Below are 25,799 nucleotides of genomic sequence, written 5' to 3'. Positions count from 1 at the left end.
ACATTGCTGCATTCCCTGCCAGGACAGTGTCACCAGAGTGGTTGTTTTTTTTTACCAAAACACAGCTGTGTGTCCTGCCAGGATAGTGTTGCGGAAAGCTGTTGCTTTTTACGGAAACATTGCTGCAGTTCCCATCAGGATAGTGCCATGAAAGTGGTTGTTTTGTACCAAGACATTGCCACATTTCGTGCCAGGATAGTTTCACAAAAATTGGATTTTTAAGCCAAAACGTGATCTTTCCCTCACCATACTGAAGTGTTTTTTGTGCCTAAACATGACCACAAGTTGATCACACTGCCTTGAAATGTAAAGAAACTACCACATTATGTTTAACATACAGTGCCAACATTTATTCTGATTATTCGGTTGCATTTTCCTTTGCAGATTTTCTGGAAACTTTAAAAATGTGTGCTTCATTTGTATGTCGACCTGTCAGTGATGATAACCGTCTGTTAAAAGATCCTTTCCTAACATGTTTTCAGTGGAAGAGATGGAGGATAAAATCTTCAGTCCTGGCTCTGTGCAAAATATATTACATTTCTCCTTAAAGGTCAAAACTTGACAAGACTAAAAAGTCAAGTCAATTTAGCCCAATATCACAAATTAGCCTCAAGGAGCTCTAAAGGTCTGTAACCGTAGAGCCTCTATTCAGATCAGGGACAACTCCCCATAGAAATCCTTTAATGGGGAAATAAATGGAAGAAACATCAAGAAGAGCAACAGAAAAGACCGATTTAGTGAAAAAGTTAAGTATCAAAGGCCCTCTTTGTGTTTCTCTGGACAGTAGCCAAGTGTCCATTCAAATTCAGTGCAAATGTTATGCAAATATCAAGAAAATCAGCAAAAGAAAAAGTAAATTAATGCACATTTTAAACCCAAGACTGTTATGTGAATATTAGTTGGGTCATCAAGATAAACAGTTGGTGGAGCTAATTTTCCAATTGGGCACCCGACTGTTAAAAACCACATATCTTTTAGTGTTAATTGAAGCAGTGATGTTCACATGCAGGTTCTCTTTTCCCAGCCACTAGGTGGACACAGATTAGAGGCCTGGTGATGAGGACAGGCTGGGCAGGGCGGACCATATGTGTTCAGTAATAAGAGGATAAATTCTCACCGGACACAGGCTCTTTGATCTGGGTGATTTTTGATGTGAAGCTCAGAGTCTGTCGTGTGTTTGTTCTTTGATGTGGTCCAGTCTTGATGACCTGTGCGGTATTTTGTCTTGGGGGCTTCCCCCTGATTTTCCATGTTGTATTTATCTGTGTCTTTTTGTTTGAAAGCAGAGCTCCCCTTCTCTCATTTCAGAAGTATTCAGATCCTTTACTGAAGTAAAAGTACTGATGCCACAGTGTGAAAATACTTCACTGCAACTAAACGTCCAACATTCAGAACCTTAAGTAAAATTATGTTGGTGTTATTAGCTAAAAAGTTTGAAAATTAAAAGTACTCATTGTGCTTTAACCCATTGTTTTACTGTTTATATATGTTGATTTTACAGACGCTTGGTCAGTGGCCCTTAACGTCAAAGTATGACGCACGAGGTAACCCTCCTGCCTCAGTTTGGACACTCAGGGACAGCGTGTCAATGTACGCTCATTACACACTTTGTCTCTTTTCAAAGTAAACTTCCGTTTTCATAGGAAATGTACAGTTTATTGGTGTTAAATGTATAAAGTCCTTTAAAAATAAACTTAGAACATAGGTATGAGACAGCTGTGGTTCAGGATGTTGAGCGGGTTCTCCACTAATAGGAAGTTTGGAGGTTCGATCCTCGGCTCCTGCAGTCCACATGTCAAGGTATCCTTGGGCAACATACTGAACCCCAAATTGACCCTGATGGCTGTGCCATCGGTGTGTGAGTGTGTCTAAGCTGAGTTGCAGGTGGCACCATGTATAATAGCCTCAGCCACCACTGTGTGAATGTGTGTATGAATGTAACATGTAGTGTTAAAGTGCTTTGGGTGGTTGGAAGACTAGACTAGGCACCAAACAAGTGCAGGTTCATTTATTGTTTACCAGGAAAGAAACTTTGTGTTTAGATGTACTTCTTTAAGTTTAGTGAACATAAGCACAAAGTTAGGTTTTGAAAAAAAAACATGGTTTGGCTTAAAGTAAGTGCACTTTTTACTTACGTATTATAACATCACGTAACATTCATCACCATCAATTACTCGATCATTTATTTATCACAATGTACATCTCCAGTGAAATGTGATTCCGACAGCTCCTTCAGCTTCTGCTCTGTAATTTAGTCCTTTTTGTGTCTTCTTACATTGTTGGTTCCTCAACAAGATGGCTGCATGGTTGTTCCTCATGAACACGTGCAGCACCACTCTGCAGACGCCTCTGAACGGCATAAAGCTGTTAGTACGTTTACATGACGTTAGAGAAAATCGATTTATTGTGTCAGTCCGACTAAAACCTGACTTTTAAAATACATGTAAACATGTTAGTCTGACTGAAATCATACCAAATCAAATTTCTCAAAGTCGGACTAACACACCTAAGTAGTACGATATGGAGTCGAATTCCTCCTGCATGTATACAGTCAGTGGGACCCAAACTTGCTGAGGCGCTCTGCACATGCTCCACAGTATCCGCCCAAGCTTGGACCTGGAAGTTGAATAGCATTAAATGCGTAAGAGAAGACGAAGCCGCTAACAAAATGGTGAAATCTACATCCAGAGCCGTGCATTTTTTGACAGACGAGGAGACACAGGTAATGCTGTGTCAGCTGAAAGAGTCAAAAATTTTAAAATACATGGATGGGAGGAAAACACGGAAAGGCGACCTGCTCAAAAAGAACAGCTGGACAACTGGATTTAAAAGGACGCTAGCTAACCGTAGCTGACTTGTTTGTGGATTGTTTGCTCTGTGACGTAATAGGTCAACCAGAAAACGGTCCAATACTAACAAGTTGAAAGAGGGCATATCTCCACCTGTCGTAGAGGAGTCAGACATACTTCCATCAATAAATTCCCCTCCTGTGTTTGTATACTGGGACAAGGACAGTAGTCCAGTTAAATGGCCTAGTTGAGCTGTAACTGTAGCTCAACTTAACTCTGCATGTGAAGGTACTGACTGATCCACAGCAGGAACAGGACAGCACCTCACATTCCCACTGTCACACCAGTCCTTATTCACCGTAAAGCACTAGCATCAAAATAGCTCAACTGACTCTTAGTTTCAGAGGGAAACAAACAGCAGTCTCCTGGTGAAAGTCTGGAGTTTGTTTGACCCAGTCTTCTCCCCGGCCTCCCGCCCTGTTTGGACTTTCTCACTCTTTATACTACAGTTGTTATCCGGAGCGTCAACAAATGCTGCAGCCTGGGGCATTTCATACGGCTGCTAAAGACACACCAAGCCAAGGGACAGCCGTTGGTCAACGTTTGGTCGTCGGAGAGCGTCCACAGCCTTTGTCTCTGCAGCATGTTCTGCACTGTTGGCCCTTGTCAGCTTTTTTTCTACTAATTCAGCAGGTTGAATCGGCGGATGTGGAGCCTGTTGGTGAATAAATTCACTCTGATTGGGAGTTCAGCTCAGCGCACGAGAAGAGAAAGGGAAGTGAGGACAGTAAACAAACAGCTAAAGTCGAGGGAGTGAGACCCAAAGAAACTTATTATATAACATAAGATTATTTTTCTTTAGCCATGTAGCTGACGACCACCGTCTCCTGGTATAGAACGTTATTTCCTCTCATGCAGGCACAGAACGTACACGCTGTTTGGCTTTTATTGTCGCTAGTTCTCTGACGTCAGTTAGGTGTGTTCGGACCTAAAGGGTGCCTCTGTGCGTCGGTGTCTGACGCTGACAGGCCACCAACCAAGCGTCAGTTTGTGATGAGTTACATTTTTACTACTGTAGATGTTTGAGGTTGTGCTAATCTCATATCTCTAGAAAGTCAACTTTTCATGGTGTTGGAAAAACAGCCATTATCAGCATTGTGACGATTCATTTTCCAGCTGATCCAAGAGGGTTTTTGAAGAGTTTATTTCAGTTGAGGAGAATTTCCTCAACACATAAAGAAACACATGGAGATACGTGGCTTTAACTGGACAGGAAGGGGTGAAAAGTGTCATCTGAAAAGTAACTGTCAGACAAATGTAGTGGAGTAAAAAGTAAAATATTTGCCTCCAAAATGTAGTAAAGTAGAATAAGGTTGCATAAAAAGGAAAGATTCACATATAGCACAAATACATTAAATGTATATTTAAATACAGCACTCATGTAAATGTGCTTAATTTATTCCATCACTGCATTTCAGACATAGAAGTTCTGCCGTGAATCTGGGGCACGTGTGGACTCGCCAAACTGGCTAGACTGTTTTGGTCAAATCTAAATGACAATAGCTTGAAACAACTGACATTCATGCGAGCACCCCGAGGCGCTGGATTTTGACTATAGGAGGTCTGTTGTGGGGGCAAAGTCGATTCAGGTCAGGTCTCTTGTCGACTCAATTAGGGTCAAATTGAGAAAGCTCAACTTTGAAATGAGCACGTATGGATCTGCTGTTTTTAAAGAATAGTTTGCAGAGGCAGTCGTCGGGATGTTTTGCCTTCCATTATGACTTTATTGTATTATCCTCCCACACTCAAGTCATGAATCCTGTGTTGTCCTCCTCCTGTTGTTGTTGCCTTGGCGCCCAGTCATTTTGTCATCAGACTCGGTTTAGTGTGTCTGGTATGTCTGAGGATGATGTGGCTTCATTAACAAGGAGAGCGGATGAGTCAGACAGGGTGAGAACCTGCAGATGAACCCACACTGAGACACTCCTTTCGAAAGCAAAGTTCAGTTGAAACATGCTGCTGCTGTGATATTCATTCAGAAAAATCACAGTGTGAGAGAGTAACCATATTAGAGATCGTCGGTTAATCGATTGGTTGATTGATGAGATGAATCTGGAGCCGTTTAGTTAAATAATTTCAGTCATTTTTTTTAATCAAAAATGTTAAATATTTCTTGTTTCAGCTTCTCAGATGTGAAGATTTAATGTTTTTCTTTGTTTTAAATGCTTGTGAACTTAATATCTTTCAGTTTTGGACAAAACAAGCAATCTGAGTGAGTCAAGTTGGGCAGTTTTCTAAAGCTGAAAAGTTTAGTCGATAATCAACAACCATTTTTATAATATTTTTAAGGCAAAAAATACCAAATATTCACTAGAACTAGCTCATTAATTTAAATGTTTTATTTTATGTCATAGTAATTAGAGTATCTGTTGTTTTGGACTGTCAGTTGAACAAAACAAGCTTTAACAAGAGGTTTTATTTACTATTTCCTGACATTTATAGGCCAAACAATAAATAAATCAACATACAAAATAAACAGCTGATTAATCCTGGGCTGCGACTGAAGATTATTTTCAGTCTAATCGATATTTTTTATGTCTAGAAAATGTCAGAAAATAGAGAAAGGTGCCAGCTATAACAGAGCAGGAAATAATTTGAATTTTGGCTTACAAAATAACTTAAACCATAAATTGATTCTCAAAATGGTTGCCAATTACTTTTCTGTCAATTGATTAACCGACTAATAGTTGCAGCCTTAAAATGTTTGCATCCTTTTGTGTTGCAAATATGACTTAAATTTGGTAGTTTCAGCTTCTTAAACGTGAAAATTTTTGCTTTTTACTTAATGCCACTAAAGCCGGACCAGTCCTTGATGTTTGAGTGCGCAGTAGTGTTTCTCCCACTGGCCCTGCCCCCAGATTTCTGCTTGGCTCATAGACATTTGCAAATCGCTTCTTTTCAGCTTGAGAAAAGTTTTTCAAATATAAAACCTCCATGGATCAAAAATTCATAAAAGATGGAGTCATAATTGACCAGACATCTCTTTTATAGTGGTGGTCCACTGGGCTGCAGGGGATTTTTTTCTCTGCAATACCAGGAGTGGCCACTAGGGGAAAAACTGGAAGCGGTGCCGAGCTGCTCTCCTGGGGGCCTGGTATAGAGTGTGCCAGGGCTGACATCAAAACCCGGAAGTTTAGCATCGCGCTGGTTCCCGGAAGAGAAAGTGAATGTGATTTTTGCATTGCGTTTTGGATTATGTCAGAAAATAAGCTCTGTGGCTAACACAAGTTTATGATACTTACAGGTTTTGTTCAGCGAGATAATCTTCACATATGAACACCTTTCATACCGCATTTGAAGCTTAAATGCGATCGCCAGAAGTAAAAAGCTAACGTTAGGCTTTAACGGACTACATGACTACTCCACGGTCGCATGACTCTTGACGTCACCGCCACTAAGCTTTCAACTGATTTCGGCCGCTTTATTTTAAAAACATTGTATAATGGGGAAATCGGACTGTTTAAGCTAAATAAGAAGCTGTAATGGCGGACTGCCAGCACTCTCGCCTCTCGCCTGGTGATGACGTTTAATGTCCCCGACAGGGTTTGTAGTCGTATTGAGCAACTTGTTAGCAACCGCCTTTTTTACGACACGTAAAAGCTTCAAAATTCACAAGTAGGGTATTTACTGACGTGTTTTATGTCGTTGAACAAAACCTGAAACTCGCTTAAGCTTTTGTTAACCACAGACCTTATTTGAGGCATTTTACCAAAATCCCATTCAAAAAACGTATTGACTTTTAGACGAGAGAACCGGAAGTGCTAAAAGCGCTAACGGAGTTCCGGGTTTACTGGCACACTCTATAGCATCCTCAAATAAGAAAGACCCTGCCACCGCTTTTCTGCCAAATAAAAACACCATGTGGACACACACTCTTAGATTTGTTTTTATTGATTGTGAATTTTTACAGTGCAAAAAAATCCGACTCAGCGGCAGCGCCCTTTGGTGGCTAAACTATGACATGGCGTTATTGTTTACAAACAAGCCAATATACACTAATACCAATATGTCTGCAGTTAGGTAATATTGGCTGATATATTGATGTAGCTCTATTTGTCACATATGTTAATTCAATATCTTTAGTTTTAGGAAATATTCACTGTCAGCCGTCACTGTTTTCTATCATTTAATCCACCAATCGATCAATAACAGATATAATCGTTAGCTGCAGCCCTGTATCTCCTGTGAGTTTCCTCTTCCTCAGTGCAGTCTCACAGGACTCAGTCAAACACTCATCACCACTGTGATTGAGAAAGACAATCCTCTTAGCTCAGAGCCTGTTTTCTTTCTAGGGCACACTGAATGGCTCTTTGCAGAAGTCCTGTCAGTTCAGCCCGGCTGTCGGATATCCTCTCTCTGTTAAGTTCCTTTGTCCGCTACATGGTAGGGTCTCCTTTTTGAAACACAACCCCCCTCTCCACCTCTTTATGGGCCTGAGCCGGCAGCTGCAGGGTTAATGTTTAGCAGCAGCAGCAGCAGCAGCAGCAGAGAGAGGCAGGAGTTGTAGGAGGAGGAGGAGGAGGAGGGGAGAAGGAGAGCGGCAGTGAGGTGGGGGCTGGTCCACAGCTGTTGTAGTAGGCAGGGTCTATTGGGGTAGGAAGCCTGCCTCACTCGCCCTGGAACAATGGGAGACATGGCAGCCTCTGCAGACAGCACAGGCACACACACAATGCACATGCCCAAGGACAGGCCTTTGCTGTAGCTGTAGCGTTAGAGGAAACCGGCTTCCTCGTCCACGCTCGCAGGGTGACGGCACTTTGAACGAGGAGGAAAATAATCTCCTCGGCAGCCGGAAAACAGAAATGTAAGGTTGTGGCCTTTCTGTCGCTCTGTCTCTTTTTTTCTTCTGGTGCCTTTACGTTTGATTCTGCTGTGAGGAGATCTGTGGATGTGCTGACTGGATGACTGAGAAGGCAGCAGGAGGAAGGTGAGGTGACCCAAAATGTGTACTTGACAGAGGGGGGGGTGGGTGTAAATATATGAATACTGATTTGATTTTTACAGCTGACAAGGTGTTTTGGGTTTTTTTCGCCGTGTCTTCATGTTGTGAAGTGTCAAAACAATGCAGATATTTTTACTTGTATGAGATTTAAGTGATGTGACAGAGAGGAAGCACATGTTTTTTGAGGTTTAATGTTGTTGACTTGAAATGAATGGACTCTTTATGTGTTCAACCTTAACATCCGTTGGTTAGCTCGCATTTTAGGAGCTCTGTCACCACACAGTGTCTTTTTAATTTTGGCCAAACCAGCACAGAATCATGTCGGATTGTTTTGGTTGCAGCAAACAATGTGTCATAAATCTGCCAAATGTGTACAGTAGTTGGTGGTGGTGTTGGTGGTGGTGTTGGTGGTGGATAGCGCAGCCTAAATGTTGTGTGATGAAACTGTTGTATCAGAGATGGAGGAGCCCAGGATGTGTTTCCTCTCTGGGTGTGGAGGTCGCCTGGCACAGATTTTAAGAAGGTTCCCTGCGTTGAGTTTGATTGCTCTCAGACATACATGGCGCACGTCCAACCTTTCAGGCCTTTTGGGAAAGGGAGCTCCCTTCCCCTCCTCCATCCTCCCTCCCCCACCGCCTCCGCTCCTCATCCCAAATATTGCTTGTGCGCGATTCGTCTCGGTTCCTTATAGCCAAACATCAGACAGGAAGCAGCGCAGAGGGAGCTCCCCCAGCCTGATTCTGTCTCACCCACATTCCCTCCTCCTCCTCTTTGATATTTATCTGCATCTGTATTAATGATGCAGACAATCGCGTGGTAATGGTGTGTCTGCACATGAAAAAACAGCCCGACTTTGGCCTACATTTTTAGTCTTCCCCAATCTTGTTTAATTCCACCATGTGAGGATTTAGGTTTTTGTCACATTGTTTACATCTCCCGCCTACACACTTTGCCTACACAGCAAGAACTTCAATCTGCGCCTTCGCTCTGATTGGCAGATGGAAAGGGTGGTGTTTGACATATCCTGAGACGGCCTTGCCTATGCCAAATCCCCAAGAGTGCGACTGACATGATTTAAGAAGCTTTTGTGCATTTCTTCTCTCTGCTTCGGCTGAGTCGCCTTTGAAATTTTTTTTTTTTCCTGCTGCCCTCATTCCATGAATCTCATCTGCCACATCCTCCTCTGCAGCATCTCAACCAAACCGTTTTGAAAATTTGATTCAATATTTCATCGTCTTCTCAGCGTCCAGTCGCAAAAATCAAACTCCGTCCTCGGTAAATAAATACTGGAGATGAGCAGCCGCCGAGGTCTCACGCGCTTTTTTATCTCTGAGCTCTGCCATCTTTGTGATCTCGCTCTCATGACACAGATCACAGATCACGGTCGGCTCCTGTGCCCAGGACCAGGTGCACCGAGGAGGACACTGCGAGACCACATGATCTGCTCCTGCTCTATTAAAACCCAGATTGAGAGGGCAGATGCTCAACACCTCTAATCCCATTCAGTTTGACGAGATCTAAAAGGATCAGGCCGTGTTACCCTTTTAGAAATGAAGAGTTAATGCTGCGGCTTGGCGTCTAAACATATCTGAAGTGATCAGACAAAACGCCTGCTGAAGAGACGCTGCAGCAGACGGAGTGCTCCATTTAGGTTCTAAATAAAACAAGGATGCACAAATTTATCGGCCGCACATCGGCATCAGCAGATATTCGCCTTGTTGACTAACACCTGCCTATTGATGTTTGTCTGTTTTGTCGCATCAACTTTGCGCAGGCTAGAAAGCAGAGCTCGAGGCTAACGCCGTCCCGTCATGCCAGGGACAATAGAAAGCATGTTTCAGACGAGCAGAGATCTTCCTTGGGATGGCGTCTAGATATATCTGAAGTGATATGACAAAATGTTGAGTGAAGAGACGCTGCAGCAGACATAGCGTCCCTTTTAGGCTTTAAATGGAATAGGGATGCACAAATTTATCGTCTAGATATCAGTACCGGTCGATATTTGCCTTGTTGACTACCACCGGCTATCGCAAATAAGGTGGCATTCGCGGATGTTTGTCTGTTGTGTCAAGTTTGTCTGTTGTGTCACATCAATTTTGTGCAGACTAAAAAGCAGAGCTCGAGACTAACGCTGTCCCGTCGTCCTGGGGACAATGGAAAACATGTTTGGGATGAACACAGATCTTTTCCTGGGCCTCCATCGTGACAAAAGGACGCAGTTAACTTACTATCGAAGCGTCAGGAAACACACCTTATTGTTTACCTGATAATGTGACACTGTGAATGCAGCCGTTGGCCACAACAAACTGCTCACAGAGGTTGCATGGAGTTACATTATGATGCGTTCAAGCTCTATTCAGTAAAAATAAGTATTGGACGAAGGTAAACTCTCATGATGTGTTTAAATGTGATCTTGTAAAATAAGATTGTGGCAAGAAACTTAAATAAATACAGTTGTTTGAAGGAGAAACTTCACAGGAATATAAAATAGATATTAGAGAGGGAATTATGACATATATTTATATATAGTTCATAAATGTGTATGACTGAATTTGTGCTCATTCAAAGGTAACGAAGGGGTGAATGATTTCTTTGTTTCCCTGGCAAAAAAGGGTTAATAAATAACAACAACAACAGAAAACATCAGTATCAGCTGCTGCCAAATTATCATTTTTAAACATTGGTATCAGCCCAGATTTCGATGCATCCCTAAAATAAAACCGTTATAGAAAGTAGAGATAATTAACAGTGGACTGTGTTAATGGGGAATCCCACATGAAACTGGAAACTAAAAAAAAAATCATTGTGTGGCACTCAGTGTGTAAAGTCCTGCGTTATCAGAAAGACATAAAAGGGGAGTTCTTAATCGCTGTGTCTGCTGAATTATTCATCCATCTTTCTTTCATTACACTTTACAATGACTCAGAGATGAAAGGGAAGACGAGAGGAGGGGAGCGTGATAGAGGAGTGGGGGCTTGTGGTCTTGGTATGGCTGGCGTCTGCCGAGCGCTGGTATCTCCCGAGGGCGATACAGCGTCTTCCTCCCCTCTCGGTTTCCTGTTCACTCGCAGATCGGAGGAAAGCTGCAGCTCATAACGGAGGTGACACTGGTTTCAAACCCACCCGGTGGGCGACCCCAAAACTCCCGCCATCAAACTTCTCGAGATCTCGTTACACGCGGGCACATCCTGTTGTTTCTGTCTCATGATTCAGGGCACAAATAGGATAGGCTGAGATGTCAGGAGGTTTTTCGCCTTCTGTGCAGAAAGAAGGCTGATTTTAGTTGATTGAAATTAAAATGTGACCTTGTGTTTCTCTCCCTCAGCTCCTTGGTTTTGTTGTTGGGAGACAGAGGTGCCTGACAGGAGACTGACTCCTCTTCAAGGATCATAACGAGAGCTGAAATCACAGGTGAGAGTCGTCGTTATGTCGTCAAGTGATTATTTTGATTTTCTGTTAATCTGCAGATTCATAGGTTATTTGTGTGGACTGTGAAATGTCAGAAAAAAGATGGAAAAAAGCTCATCACAATTTCTCAAAGAAAGGTGACAATTGTTTTCGGGTTAAGAAATATTTTTTTCATTCATTCAATCTGCCCGTTGTTTTATTGATCGTCAGAATAGTTGAAGTTTCTCAGAGTGCCCAAGCTCACAAAGAGCCCAAACCCAAAAATATTCAATTTGAAAATGATATATAATAGAGGAAAGCAGAGAATTCTTACATTTCAGAAGCTGGAACCAGAGAATGTATTAATTTAAAAATTCTTTAATTGTCTTCATTGATTATCAAAAGTTGAGATTAATTTTCTGTCGATCACTTAATAGAATAATCGACAAACTGTTTCTGCTCTAAAAAGTTTGGAAAGCAGCAAATTGTCACGACTAAGAAGCTGGAACTTTATTTTTATAATACCTTAAATCATTAATCAGTTATCAAAGCAGTAGCTGGTCAGTCCTCTGAAATTTGACTGTAATTAATCGACTCTTTGCCATTTCCTTTTCTAAAAATAAAAAAGCACGTTCTGTCTCAGAGATAAAACACCCATAAACAGTTAAACTGACCTTTGCAGAAGTGGCTGCTGGGTAATTTGTTTAAAGGACACCATGGATATTTATTTACAGCAGATGACACGTTAGTTTTCCTCTGGTGTCAAGTTGCTCTTTATTTGTTTGCTGATGAATGCTCACCAGTGTCCCCGCAGCTCTCGGCCCTCGTGCACAGGTATCCATTCGAGAACAAAAGCAGCACATGCTCTGTTGGCTCGGAGGCGAACACATGATCCTCTCTGTGTTGTTCAGTGATTGGACCTTTAAGCTGCGAGCGCTCAGCCTCGCTGCTCTTTGTTTACACTTGGCAACGTCGCATTTAGTGGCTGTGTTTTTGAGAAGGCTGGATTTTCAAGAACAAAACAAAAAGCTTTGCGCTGGCTTTGACCTCCAGTCTTATCTGTTTACTGCTTTTTGTCTCCTTCCTTTTATATCATCTATCACAGCTTCTCTTGTATGCTCTGATATATTTCTTCATTTTTATAGTCGGAGAAAACAAACACTTTTATGGCTCCATACTTGAACATGTTCTGTAGATTAAACATGATTGATGTTTGTCAGCGGGTGTTACACTTGCACTCCCCCTGTGATGGTATCTTATGAACAGGGCTCCAACTAATGATTGTTTTCACTATTTACTGAACTGATGATTATTTTCTTAATTATTTGATAAATTCTTTGGTCGAGAAACTGCCAGAAGACTGAAAAATGCTCCCATGTTCCAAGATAATGACTCCAGCAGTCCAAAACTCAAACATACTGAGTGCACTATCTCATATCACAAAGAAAAACTTTAATATGTCACATTTCAGAAGCTGGAATCAGCAGATATTTGCTTGAAAAATAACTAAAATTATTATTAAAATAGTTGCAGATTAATTTTCTGTCTGTTGACTGATCATTGAATCGACTAACCGTTGAAGCTCTACCCATGACGCCATTCTATTTGTTGCTAAATTAGTTTCTCATCCTGATCTTTTGTGTGTCTGCCTGTAGTTTTTTAAATTTCACCTCATTTCGGATTTTTCTGTCTTAAAGGTGCAGTATTGTCCACACTGTGTGTTTTAAAGTGACACTTTCATAAAGCTTGTGGACTCACAAGAAAGATTTAAAGACCACACTTTGTAAAATTCAGTGCAGCAGAGGCTGAGATATTGTGACATTTAGTCTCTAGTATGGGGGGAAAAACACTGGATCCTACGTTTCCCATAATGCAACTGGATAGTGTCTTTCATGAAACCCTTCCTGCATCCTTAATGCCCGCTTCTCTCGAGCTCCACACCTCCAGTTTGTTACACAGACTTTCCGGTAACAATCCTAAAACTTGAGGCCGAGTTGAGAAACCCCCATGATGACATCGCCCTGACATCACCATGACATCATCAGGGTTATTTTTGTCAGGCATCTTAAAGCTCCCTTCAGAGCCTCAGAAGACATATTTTATTATACAACAGTTTTCACAGATAGTAGTTTCACAGAAGTAAACTAATCTTCAAACAGACATGAGGACATTTGATCCTTTATATGATCATTTCCTCATGAAGACAAATGTCCTCTGAATGATGCATCAGTCTGTAGTGGAGACATTAAATAATGACTCTGCTGGCAGTGGTGTAATGTCACTGAGTACACACAAGTGCTGTACTTAAATACAAATATTAAGTGCCACTTTCTACGTCACTACATTTCATAGGGAAATATTGTAATTTTACTCTCTATCTAGTCACTTTACATGATGAGAGCTTATAAAATAAGATGCTTTGTTACAGAGGAAGGAGCTGAAACACTTTTAGTAACCATTGAAAGGAACAGTTAGGGGGAGTTAGCGGCATCTAGCAGTGAGAATTGCGGATTGCAACCAGCTGAAACTTCTCCTGGTTAGAATTCCTTCTGTGATCATAGTTTAGGAGGTTTTCACCAGGAGCTGAATTATCCACAGAGGTCTCTCCCTCTCCAAAAAAACAGACCAGGTGATTAAAACTGGTAAACACTGAATAAAGCAGTTTCACATTTTAAAAAATCAGTGTTTTCCCACACTGCTCATGGCAGAGGGGCTTCTAACTACGGCCAACACAAAAATATGAATGTCCCTATCTAGAGTCAGTGTTTGGTTTGTCCAGAGTTTCATATTTGACAAGCTGACACCAGTGAATTTCAGGCAGATTTACTTTAAAAGTTACTTAAAGGTACTAGGGGTGGGAATCCCTAGGCACCTCACGATTCGATTCAATTCTGATTCTGAGGGCAGCGATTTCAATTAAAAAACGATTCTCGATTATAAAAAGAGCCAATAAGAAAATTTACACTACATATTGAAAAACATTATTGTAATAAAGCTGGGAATACATATCCAGTGCATACAAACTGTATTACTTACTGTGGTTGAGATGACTACACTCCACCAGTCTCCTCCGGTCCATCCTCCTCATCCACAAATCTCAACGGGACTCTCCAGTCCCTCGTCGACCTCCTCGACATTCCTCCTCCAGTATTTACAAAACTATAAGTTACTATAACTATCTATGAGCTATAAAAACACGAACTATTGCAAAAAAGACAAACTATGGCGAAATCACGACGAAAACACGGCATTAAAAAAACTCAAAAGCTCTCAAAAAACCACAAATACTACTATTTACAACACTAAATATTATTTACAAAGAAAACGCCACCCAAACTCCACTAAAACCCACAAAACTCCGCTAAGACACTGCTAAATCACTCCAACTTGCACTCTCCTCGTCAGCTGTCACTCTCCACCTGCTGTGCTCACTTCCCTCCCCTCCTTCACAGGCAATGACGTAATGTACCGTATATACTGGAAAGCTCAGCTTCTCAGCTTTGAGAATCAGTTGGAATTACGTTGATAGCGTGAATGGTCGAGGAGTTACGGTAATTTGAAAAATAAATACAAAATTAAAATCGATTATGAGTTTTCCACATCGATGCTTGCATCGTTCAAGACAGGATCTCGATGCATCTAAAAATCATTTTTTCCCCGCGCCTAAAAGGTACAGTGTGTAACGTTTAGGGGGATTAAGTGGTACTAGCGGTGAGGATTGCAGATTGCAGCCATCTGAAATGTCTCCCGGTTAGAATTCCTTCAGTGTGCATTGTTCAGGAGGTTATAACCAGATGCTGAATCATCCACAGAGGTCTCTTCCTCTAAAACAGTTTCACGTTACAAATCAGTGTATCTGCGACACTTTTTGGCATGTCGGTGACTGGCAGCCTGCCCACCACCTGCTAATGTGTGCTCTCCTTTTGTCTCTAAATACGTTCAGGAGGTTTTTACTGGGAGCTGAATGAGCAGAGGTCTCTTCTTCTCCAGAACAAACGGGCCAGGTGATATAAACTGGTAAAAACACTGAATAATGCAGTTTCGTGTTTATAAAAAAGAAAAAAAGAATCATTCATTGCAGACGGGCTTCTAACTATTGAGGACAACATAAAAATGCGAATGTCCCTTTCTAGAGCCAGTGTTTGGTTTGTCTGCTCTGCGCTACTGTAGAAACATGGTGGTGAACCCGCTCCCTATGTAGATATAAACAGCTCATTCTAAGGAAGCAAAAACACAAGTCCTATTTTCAGGTGATTATACATGACAGAAAACACATTATATTCAGTCTCTGCACATATATCCCCCTGAATCCTACACACTGGACCTTTAAGGTACTTTTCATGCAGAAATGCCAAAACATCACATGACTTAAGCTTCTCAAATGCGATGATTTACTGCTTTCCCCTTGTAATTATTTTTATAATTTTAGTTTTGTTTTGCATTTTCAGAAGTGTTACAAACCACAATGTATCCACTTGTCAAGAAAATACTCATCAGATTAATCCACAGCAGCCTCATCAAGAGGAGCTCCACCTACAACAGCAAAATCCTGCTTTTACATTAATGCATGAGTAATAATTATCGAGAGACAACAGCTTCATACATTATACCTGTGACTACGCTGTCGTGCTGTCACTTGCAGTGTAGTAATCTTCACAGTTTTGTATCAGTACTTTTACTTTAAGCAAAGGACCTGAGCACCTCCTCCTCCACTCAGCAGCTCAGTGCAGTGTGCAGAGCAGCAGCATTAACTCTCTTTGCATTCCCCTCGTGGCTTCTCTCTGACAGCGCCAGCGGCTGTAAGTCTGCCAGCAGAGCTCTGTGGAAGGAGCTCCCTGGCACTGCAGCCCCACTGGGACACATTGACCCTCTCCTCTGCCCCGTCAATGAGCCTCTGTGTGCTCAGTCACAGGCTCCCAGTCCACCACCATGATGACAATACTGCAGTTTACAAAGCAGCCGGCAGCTCTGCCTCCCTCTGCCTCTTCAGAGGATTTAAAGTCAGATGTAAAGACGAGGCGAGTGTATTCGTAAAGCAACTTAAGTGCTGTAAGACACAGATAAGAAAAGGCATTAAGAAAAGATATAAATGAAACACAAGACTATATAAAAAGACATAAATTTGATCTTTTCTCAGTTCCTCTCACGTCATGATTTAAATGCTTTTCTTTGTGATAAATGAGAGTAATCTGAGTGTCTCTGGGTTCTGGATGGTTGGCTGGGAAAACAAACTGAAGATGTCATTTGCACTCTGGGAAATTAAAAGATGCATTTTTCACTATTTATGACAGTTTGTAGACGTTATTTGAAGAATTGTTAGTAGCAGCCGTAGATCAAACTGCACCCACGCAGACCTGATGAAGCAGATTAGCTCAGTTTTCAGTGTTAAACACTCAATAAATAATACATAAGAAAGTTTTTATTACAAACTGTACCTTAAATTGTTGCACACTTAGTATTTATTGTTATAGAGACATATTAGAAATTTGAAACCATTTTTTTTTTTATCTCCGAGTGAAGCAGCGTTTTGTTATCATGCAGCACAAACCTGGAATAACCTCCCAGATGGTGTTAGACAGCTCCGACTCTGACCACTTTTAAGTCAAAGCTAAAAACGTTCCTTTTTTACACGGCCTACTTCACCCTGTAATGACTGCAACCTTATTTTTAAACTCAATTTTAAATCATTTTAAATAATTGTTTTGTCTTTGCACCTCTTGTCTGCACTTTTGCTATTTTTAATGGTGATTTTAAATGTAAATCATTTAGTGATTAATTTGACCTTTTATATCTTTTTTTCAATTTACTCTTTTCTGTATGCTTTATTATGTTTTATTATAAATAAAGCTGCCTTGCTTTTAGGGGCACTAACGCAAAGCAAGTTTAGTAATGTAATAACTCTCAACAAAAGGGAATTTTAAAGTTCTGTACATAAGACACAAAAGGCATTAAGATAAGATATAAAAGAAACACAAGATTATATGAAAATAAATAAATAGGATTTAAAAGAGTAAATTAAGACTTAAAAAAAGCTCAAATAAAATAAAATAGATAAAGCAAAAGAAAAAAAGATGACAGTGAAGTGAAAGGTGTGACTAAAAATTCCCAAATTTTATTTAATAAAAGCAGAAAAGTCTTAAACTTTGATTTAATAGAACTGAGAGTTGAAGGAGGCCCCACGTTTATTGGAGGTAGTTTCAGATTTGTGCTGCAGAAAAACTGAAAGTCATTTTTTAAAGGGTCAGTTCACCTACAAATCAAAAATACACATCTTTCCTCTTGCCTGTAGTGCTATTTATCAGTCTAGATTGTTTTGGTGTGAGTTGCAGAGTGTTGGAGATATCAGCTGTAGCGATCTCTGCCTTCTCTCCAGTATAATGGAGCTAGATGGCACTCAGCTTGTGGTGCTCAAAGCGCCCAAAAAATTGTCTCTTTTCAGAAATCATGACCTGGTTACTCAAGATAATCCATAGACCTTGTTGTGAGCAGTTTCATGTAGGAACTATATTCTTTCTACCGAACTACATACGCACACCGTATCACTGCGCAGAAGGAAGTGTGCATCTACTGCTAGCTCACCACTAAGCTAGTTAACATTCAAGGCTATTAAATGGTGGCTGGGACACAGTGTCATGTCATTGGGGGTACAACACAAGCATAGTAAAATCTGGACAGCTCTGCACAGCTCCGCCCCCTCACTCACTCATAAGTTTCCCATCAACTCTCAGAGAGACACAGAGCTGCTCCTCTGTTTAATCTGTCTGTTCATTAGTCTACAGTGAGACTTCGGTCTGGATGTTGCACGTGCTACACTAAAGCAGTCTGTGAGATGAAATTTCCGCAGCACACGTGCAATCCAGCGCTGCGCTGCTAGTTTGTGTGTGAGGTGGATCGTAGCGTGTCGCCATTCTTCTTGGTAGTTGTAGTCTATGTGTTACATAGAGACAGCGCCGCGATGCAGGCGATAGATCTGTTTAAAAAATGTGGTGACAACACAGAAGTTAAATATACAAGACATATATAACGTGGGCAGAGTCTCTCGCTCCTTCCCTCCCTCGGCCTCCCTGTTGATGCTCTGTGCATAAATAAGCCGTGTGCCCAGCTGTGTGCAGTGATTCAGTTGGCGGGTGTAGTTTGGTAGAAAGAAAATAGTTTCTAAATAAAACCGCTCACAACAAGGTCTGTGGATTATCTTGAGTAACCAGGTCATGATTTGTGGAAAGAGACATTGCTGTTGAGTTTTTCAAATGTATGTTTTGGCACTGTTAGCACCACAAGCTGAGTGACATCGAGTTTCATTATATTAGAGAGAAGGCAGACGACTCCAACACTCGGCAGCTCACACTAAAACAATCTAGATTGATAAACAGCGCTACAGGTAAGAGGAAAAATATGTATTTTATAATTTTGGTGTGGACTGTCCCTTTAAACTCGAGTCATTCTCTGATTGCAGCCTCTCCAGTGTGAGAGTTTGCTGCTGTTTCTTTCTTCTTCTTTCATCTTAAATTAACGACTAAGAAAACAAGGACGGACACTTTTCACTGTTTTCTGATGTTTCACAGACTAAACGATTAATCAAGTAAAATAGTTGGCAGATAAATTGATAATTAAATAATCGTTACTTGCAGCCCCTAAATGTTCCAGTGCTTTACAAACCAACTGTAGTATTTAAAAATCAATCTTTTGCCACACAGGAAGCCAGAGCAAAGATCTGAGCGCTGGAGTGATTGTGTGATTAATAATGACTGAACCCCTTCATGCTCTTTCATCAGTTGATCGGGGAATCAAAAGGTTTTAGACGCAGCACTTGTTTCAGGCCTGTTGGATTCTGCATAAATGGGACACAGCTTGTTTGAAGAGATGCTTCTTTCTGGTGGCATTCTCAGCGAGGCTCATGACGTTAACTCTGCACATCAAAAAGAAACCACAGCAGCAGAACCACATTTTCATGTTTATATTTAGCTGCACTTTTGTTTGTCTTTTTCTCCACGCTGTAATTTCCATGTGAATGTTCGGCACAGAGAGAGATGTGTGTGCATGTATCTCAGCCCTGCTGCCCCGAGCTTTAATGTGCATTAGTGAAGAGAAAAGCTGGTATTTATAACCGCTCGGTATCCAAGGTCAAACGGACGGCTAATATCTGCTTCCGTTCTTAGATGGGCCGCATTGATCAGCCCTCCATTATACGTTCAGATTTGGCTGCGTTCAGTCAATCGTGGCTCAATAAGCGCTCTACACTCTGGACGGTGCTGCTTAGGTTTGTCACTCAGGGTTCACAATGCACAGTGACGTTCAATAATCTTCCTGTAAACGCTTTGCAAACAGCTCCAGTTACACGTGGCCCAGCAGGTCTCCAGTTCTTATGAATCTATTGAACATTTCCCAGTAGTGAGCTTTATACTCTGTGTGTTTGATACCAGTGCCAACACCATAGCCTGAGTTTCTCTACCAAAGCCAGCTTGATGCCTCGGGGCTTCAACGAAAGGATTATTTGAATTATAGATTATTCTGCTGGCTATTTTCTCCATCATTGGTTTATTTTTTGGTCTATAAATGTCACAAAAACAAAAATGTTTAAATGTGATGTTGTCAGATTTCTTGTTTCATCAGACCAACAATTTACAGTCGAAATATATTCACTTTACTATAATAACGTGGCATGGCAGGGTTCAACATCATGATTTTTTTCACTTACCTGGCTCTGCGTGTGCTTCAGAAATCGAGCCCCAATACAAATTATATTATTTATTAGCAGTTACTTAATAACCACAAAGACTTAATTTATTGCAGTTTGCGATTACGTGTCTTCCCTCAGTGTTCATGTTTCATACAAACATCGGCAAGGCCCCGGAAGAGGGGTCGTTGGCAGCCCTCTTAGCTGCCATGCACCCAAGATGCTTTCGCCTTTTTTTTCTGGCACCCAGCAACGTTTTGCGACGACTTAATGTTCCTTTGAGAAAGACCCTGTTTAATTCGCTGTACTCTCAAACTTGCAAGAAACTGGACAATACATAGTTGGGATTTCACCCACATCCTTCACAGCCCTTCTAAACTCCTGTTTCCAGGATAACTGAAATGCTAGCTTGTGCTTGAAAGAACTGCAGCGAAGAAATCCTGTGTGGCCCAAAAAGCATTTTTCCCACAGGCCACCATTTGAAAAGGGGTTTCTGTTAAACTGTTGACACCTTGAACTTCAAACAAGGTCAATTATGAATCTTTCTATTCTGATTTTATATTCGTAAAACTTTGCTGACACTCAGAAACATGATTTAAATGATGATAGAAATAGCTGAGGAGTGAGCCATCTCACTTCCTTCTAATCTTTGATGAGAGATGCACATGCACAGTACCAATCAGGCGTTCACCAGAAAATGGCGGCAGGTACAGAAAAAGTTTGAGCAGATGAGCAGTACGGAGATACTTTGTGGATTCAATTTTGTGTTCTTGGACGTTAGTCTGGGGCGCCGTCTGCCATTAGGTGTGCTAGCCGCTCCACCCGCCGATCTCCGCAAGGGATGTGAGGACTCTAAAACTTCACCAGGGCCTCCATCGGCATATGGGTGAGTAGATAATGGCTGAATTTTCATTTTTGGGTGCACTATCCCTTTAAGTCTATGAGCCGAGCAGGAAGTTGCAGACGGGGCCAGCGCGAGAAGTAAACCCAGAGGCTAGAAAACTTTCTTGGCTCAAGTGCCAGATGAGCAACTCCATAGGAACGAACAGGCGCCATCTTAAGATCTGGTATGTAGGTATTTTTAAAAATCTGTGGCTTGAGCTCAAACTTTTTCTGTACCTGCTGCCATTTTCTGGTGAACGCCTGATTGGTACTGTGCATGTGCATCTCTCATCAAAGATTAGAAGGAAGTGAGATGGCTCACTCCTCAGCTATTTCTATCATCATCATCAAAGATTAGAAGGAAGTGAGATGGCTCACTCCTCAGCTATTTCTATCATCATCTCTGGAAATAATTATATGTTTAAGTCTTTTTTTACCACGCTCCCAATTATGCAAGTTGGTCGCTAGATACACTAGCCCAGTGTGGCATTTACTTGCCCCATCCTTATTGATGAACCCTGCATGGATTAAAAGATTTTTTACATTTAAAAAACTGAAAGATTTGACACTCTTGCTTGAAAAATGACTTTATGAATAATTGCCAGTTTATTTTCTGATGGTCATAGCAGCTCTGCTTCAACACTGAGGACTATGAAATATGTTAAACTTACAGGCTGACATTAATCTGTATTTTATATTGTTATCAACACATCCCATTTCAAAAGACCAAAATCACCATTATGTTAGTCTGTCTGTGTCTCTCAGCTCCGAGACTATTCATACCTGCTGAAGACTAAAGCAGCTATCATCAGTATTTATATACTAACAATGGATTAAATGACAACTTGTGGTGAAGTTTATGTTCACCCTCGAAAAAGCTCTGATTAACCCAATGTACTCTGCCTGCTCAACAGCAGACAGACACAGTTAGAAACCAGCTGATGAACACGGTGCAGCTTTTAGCACTTAAAGAGACAGATATTCCCTTTAGGAGCTGGTGGAGACCAAAAACGGAGCTAAAAGCAGAGTGAATTTTGGACTTATATATTTCTCAGGTCACCACAGACACAACTCCAAGTTAATGCTAATGTAGCTTTGTGTCTGTTGAATAATTAGACAACTGTTTATGGCCAAAAAACCCCAAAAAAACAGGTTTAAAAACAAGTTAAAAAAAGGCCTCATCGTTTTTTTGCACACGTTACTTAAACAGGAGGTTTAAGGTGCCTTTGCAGGGGTCTATTTTCAGCAGAGGATTAATCCACATGTGGTGCTCTGAGTATCTGCGGCAGTAAGACGGTGTGTGTGTGTGTGTGTGTGTGTGTGTGTGTGTGTGTGTGTGTGATTGAGTCAAAATAAACTGCAGTGTGTGTGTTCATGGTAACGAAAGAACATGTCACCCAGTGAAACAGTGCAGCTTATTGATGTGTCTTTTTTATAGTGTGTGGACAATAATGGAGCTCTGTGGCGCAGAGGATGAAGATATTTCAGGCTTTAATACACAGATTATACTTGTTTGGAAAATCGTTTCGTTTTTGGCTTTTCATGGGGTTCAGTGACAATTAGAAAATATAACATATAAAAAGGAAATGTCTGTGGCGCCCAGTAGCTCAGTGGGTAGAGTGGGCGCCCCACAGTGAAAGGCAGTGTCTTTACTGCAGCGGCCGTGGACTCAATGCCAGCTTTACATACTTCAGTTTACAAGTGCTGAAGACACATTTTGGTTTGTTGTAGACTCAGGCGTCTAAATATTTGAATGTCTCTGTAAACTATACGATATATTTACATTTACACTGTGGTTTGTTTGTGTGTGTGTCACCGGTAAACTGTGCCAGTTCCTACTTGGCCTCCAGCCACAGAATCAGGCTCGTCTCATCCGCTCTAATGACTCGCTAAGATGTGACCGTTAGATCTGGGTCCACATCCACACACCTACTTCCCCTCAGACGACACACACACACACAAATACAAACACACACACACCTGGAGCTATGCCTACTAGACTGGTCCTCGGCCATATGTCCTGCAGTGTAGCGTGCTCACAGACTCGGGCAGCCTGTGCAGCTCAGCGTGGCTTCAGCAGGTCGAGCTGCAGATGAATATGGACAGTTATCTTTCTACTCAGTCAGTGTATCTGGAACAATGCAGGATGGATGAATTAATGTGTTCACTCAGTCATCTTTAATACACAGAAGGTACTGTGTTATGTCTCTGAGCCCTGTCTATGTGGACTGTAAACTGTGAGGCAGTGTTGAAGTGAATGTTGCTGCTGTCAGATAAACAGAATATAAACAGAGTGTAATGATGTTAACGTCAGTGTTGGAGATGAGAGCAGTGTCTGATGTGAGGCAGAGCTTTGGCTCAGTTAACTGCTGTGGATTTGGTTCGTTGGAGAAACCAGGTGGATGGGGTTTACTGCAGCAGGATGACGGGGCCCAAATAGTCAGTTGACACAAAATTAATCATCGACAATTCTGATTTATCGTTTAATTCATTTATGTTTAGTTTAGTTGATATGGACGTCACAGTAGCTTTAGATTTGTATATTTATGCACAAGAACCAGATGTGCTGTGCTTAGTGTTTTCAGCTAAACGCTAATTTGCGACACCTGTCCACAGGAAGAAATTGAACCAGTAAAAAGAAAAGAAAATGCATTCGCACCACAAGGTTACATCCACAAATAAACACATGAAATTCATTCCCAAATCTATGCACAGACATACATCCACACAAAATACAGACCACTGGTGTGTCTACAGTCGCATCAGGCGTGATGATGTAATTATTTGCTGTTTCCTCTAAAATGTCAGGATTATTCTGCGTTTCTCTGTAAAAGTATTCTGCATCTAACTAGTCAAATATATCGATTCATTGATACATATTGATTATTAATATTTGAAACGGTTTTAATATTCATTTTCCGCATTTAGCGTTAAACTCATATTGTCTGCTCTTTAAGTCATTCTGCTTTTCTCTGCTACTAACCAAGAAAACAATAGCTGTTGTTGTCATATCATAGTTTTATTGTATTTAGTTTTTAGTAAAAAAATTAAATTCAATCCCTTCAATGTCAGTTTTTCCCTGTAGTATCAAAAACGGTATCAAATATTGATATTTTAAAGGAGCTATATGTAAGAAATCTAAAGCAAATAGTCATAAAATCCTCCTAATATGTCACAGAGTCTAAGGAATAATGTTCATATAACATACTGATCTCACCGACAACAATAGTACAGCCAGAATATTTGCATTTAAAAAACATTTTTACGGTCTACAAATCATGTTTATGTTTTGAATTTGTGTTTTGGCCTGTTGCACCACCCACCGCCGTCTACCAGTCAGGCAGTCAGTAGAGTCTCAGCATCAGTTACAGTTACGACTGAGCTACTGCATTAGCAGTGTCCCAGTACATAGCATTAGCAGCCGGCTCCTCCTCAGCTGTATCCCAGCAGCAGCGTTAGCAGCAGAGAAGCCGGACTTGCTCGAACGGTCTGCTGGAAAACCGAAGATCACGGACACGGTGACACGGCCCTGCCACGGCAGCCGCCCGTGGGCAAACAAATCAGTCTCCAGCGTGCCGCTGTCCAGCAACCTCGAATCTGTAGGGGAGGGGGGGCGGACACGACTCGCGGCAGTATTTTGAATTTGAGTGCAGTAACCGTTTTGGCCACATTCTTACATACAGCGCCTTTAAGGTATTGTATTAACGTTAGAAATTCACTACATCCAACCAGAGCTGCAAACAGCAGTGAAGTGCAGAGTAACAGAAAAAACAACAGTAATATACAGAAAATACAGAATGTAGATCAAACATTGAGGGGTAGAAATGACTATGCTACAAACTATACCTTATGAGCAGCATGAAAATCATGTAAACTATATCTTTATGTATTAGACTGTAACTCTAACAAAACAAGACATTTCAATGTTAGGGATGCACGATAATATCGGCACGTTATAGTTAATGGCGATACTGGCTTTAAAATGTTAAAAATCAGATTCAGCCAACATGCTCTTTCTTTTTTTGCACAATGAATAAATATTACGTACACTGAAAAGTATGGTATTTCATAAGAGTATGCACGCATAATATGATGTTAATTCCACTACAGAAGAGACTTGATCACTAAAATTAGGTGGGAAAAAAAGTGGATATATCGATATTGGTTATCAGTTCTCGGTCAAATGAGTTGTTACATATGGGCATATTGGATATTGGCAAAAAATTCAATATCGTGCATCTCTGTTAAAGATGTCACCTTGGGCTTTGAGTAATTAACATTTTTTCTGACTAAAGAATTAATCAGCAGTGTTGAAGGAAGGATTCAGATCCTTTACTTAAGTAAATGTACAAATACCAAACTGTGAAAATACTCCACTACAAGTAAAAGTTCTTCATTCAAAACCTTACTTAAGTGAAAGTATGTCAGTATTATCAGCAAAATGTACGTATCATGCTCATTGTGCAGTAAAATGTTCCCTGTCGGTGTTAAACTATTCTAGCTGATGTTTTTGGATTAATATTACCGCTGCATTAATGTGCATGTTGCATTTTACGGCTGTAGATGTTAAAGGTTGTGCTAATTTTAACTCCTTTATATCCTGTTGGGAAGTTTAATCTGCAGCAATGCATCATATTCTACAACATCATCATATGATTGTGGCATGGCGGTGCTGTGAGAACCACAAAGAATCGATATGATGTTGTTTTTTATTTTAACTGTTTTTATTTGGAGTTTCCATAACAAAAGACCACAATAAACACAATACAGACAATAATGACATGACCTTCAGTATTATTGTTACAGTATTAGATATTAACACACACACACACACACACACACACACACACACACACACACAGTAAAAGGAGAAAATTAATTAATTAAAATAAATACATAAATAAAAATAATAATAATAATAATAATAATAATAATAAAAATAAAATAAAAATGAATAAAGATAAAAAATAAATAAAAAACTAGTCCCATAAAATATAGAATATCTTAAAAGGTCTCAGGTAGGGGTGGGGGGTCAGGAGCTATCCTGAATTGCTAGAGGGGAATT

The 25,799-nt window shown here is 40.8% G+C and overlaps 1 protein-coding gene across 5 annotated transcripts in view; it reads left to right on the top strand.

Annotated features, from left to right (window-relative positions):
- Positions 1-25,799, top strand: part of nckap5l (NCK-associated protein 5-like) — a 63,166-nt gene that overhangs the window by 18,412 nt on the left and 18,955 nt on the right. For 2 of the 5 annotated variants that reach the window (XM_050065494.1, XM_050065492.1), the window contains exon 2: positions 11,117-11,202. The gene's annotated coding sequence lies outside the window, so the exon portion shown is untranslated. Of the gene's footprint in view, positions 1-7,418; positions 7,777-11,116; positions 11,203-25,799 lie in introns of those variants that run through there. The other 3 variants (XM_050065495.1, XM_050065493.1, XM_050065491.1) reach the window with 3 other exon arrangements.

Source organism: Epinephelus moara, chromosome 16 (assembly GCF_006386435.1).
Source record: "Epinephelus moara isolate mb chromosome 16, YSFRI_EMoa_1.0, whole genome shotgun sequence".
In the NCBI taxonomy this organism is placed as follows: domain Eukaryota; kingdom Metazoa; phylum Chordata; class Actinopteri; order Perciformes; family Serranidae; genus Epinephelus; species Epinephelus moara.
Note: the sequence above shows the minus strand (reverse complement) of the source record. Positions and strands in the feature narration are given on the sequence as shown.